The 1,530-nt window shown below is 44.7% G+C and overlaps 1 long non-coding RNA gene across 1 annotated transcript in view; it reads right to left on the bottom strand.

The window, feature by feature from the left end:
- LOC138815029 (uncharacterized) overlaps positions 1–117 on the bottom strand; it is a 5,182-nt gene extending 5,065 nt beyond the window's left edge. The window contains exon 1 of the long non-coding RNA XR_011368152.1: positions 1–117. This exon is cut by the window's left edge and continues 18 nt beyond it. This is a non-coding gene — a long non-coding RNA (uncharacterized lncRNA).
- Positions 118–1,530: the final 1,413 nt, after the last annotated feature.

Here is a 1,530-nt window from a genome sequence, read left to right as displayed (position 1 = left end):
CAGCACATCAGCTCATCTTCAGCCATCTTCAGAGATATAAACAGGATCGGGGAAAGGGGTATCAGAAGTACAATCTTTAGCGTAGGTGCTGGTAGCTCCCAGCTACTCAGGAGGCTGAGCTCTGAGTGTTGTAACCCAATCAGTAACAAAACAAAAGAAGCCACAATTAATAAGCCTAATGATAGGAGTCTTTATTGTCACCTCTGCAGCCAACAGATGCACAGAGGTATAGGCTTTCTGAAATTGTGCAGTCCCCAGACAGCTGAGAGTTAAGTCTTTCAAAGAGAAAAACCACATCCTTTATGACAAGCAATGCATAGGGTTATTTTTTTATTTTATTTTGCAAAGCATATACAGACACAAAACTCAGCATTATCAGTAAATTTAGACTTACTTCCCAAATATGGGGTGGCTGGAATACTTTCAGGGAAGGGGGGGATGGGAAGGGGTGGACGAAAGGGGAGAAGAGGAAGAAAGAAGGGAGAGAGGAAGGAAAGAAGAGAAGGAAGGAAGGGAGGGAGGGAAGAAGGAAAGCAGAGAAGGAAAGGAAAGGACAAAGGAAAAGAGAGTGAGGAGGAGGAGGAGAAGGTAAAGGAGGAGAAGGAGGAGGAGGAGGAAAAGAAGAAGAAGAAGAAGAAGAAGAAGAAGAAGAAGAAGAAGAAGAAGAAGAAGAAGAAGAAGAAGAAGAAGAAGAAGAAGAAGAAGAAGAAGAACAGGAGGAGGAGGAGGAGGAGGAGGAGGAGGAGGAGGAGGAGGAGGAGGAGGAGGAGGAGGAGGAGGAGGAGGAGGAGGAGGAGGAGGAAGCGGCGGCAGAGGAGGGGGAGGAGGAGGAAATAATCTTAGTCTTACATGTATCTTTATGGTTCTATCTCTGACCTGGCCAAGCAATTGCCTCATTCAGAGACCTGGAGAAACTGAATGCTCTTTTAAGGTCCTGGGAATGCAAAGGCTTACACCTTTACAAATGCATTGCCATTCTGTACAGAGAAAAGGTCTATGCAGGAGTTCTGAGTGAAGATGGAATGGATGCAATCCTTCACTACAAACATTTCTACTTCTGAGGTTCACAGGAGACCTCAGTACTTACAGTCATTTAAAGTGAGCTGGACAGAGAGAGAAATCCAATAGCACAATTACCATGAGAAATTATTCTAAATGTTACTATTTCCACATCCCACAGAAAGAATGCACAGGTCAACACCCCTCTCCTAGTCATGGCTACCTAACACCTTCAGCTCTTCCTCTTCCCCAGCTCCTCCCATGCCACTTCATTTGTGGTCAGGGAGTAGTTACAATTCTAGGCCAGTTCTAAGGGAAACTGAGGTATGTGTGTAGTGGAACCCCTTGTGCCTTTAGCTTGACCTTTGGGCAATAAACTCCTACGAAGCCCTAATGCACACAGGTCGCATCTCATTCATATATTTCCATTATGGGATGCCAATATTACACGTGAGCAGATCCCTTCTAAAAAAAATCTTCCCAATCATGATCCCCTCCTCTGGTATAGTTACTAAGAATTCCTCACACACT

Source organism: Dipodomys merriami, unplaced genomic scaffold, assembly GCF_024711535.1.
Source record: "Dipodomys merriami isolate MVZ:Mamm:240054 unplaced genomic scaffold, mDipMer1.0.p SCAF_1074, whole genome shotgun sequence".
Taxonomy (NCBI): Eukaryota; Metazoa; Chordata; class Mammalia; order Rodentia; family Heteromyidae; genus Dipodomys; species Dipodomys merriami.
Note: the sequence above shows the minus strand (reverse complement) of the source record. Positions and strands in the feature narration are given on the sequence as shown.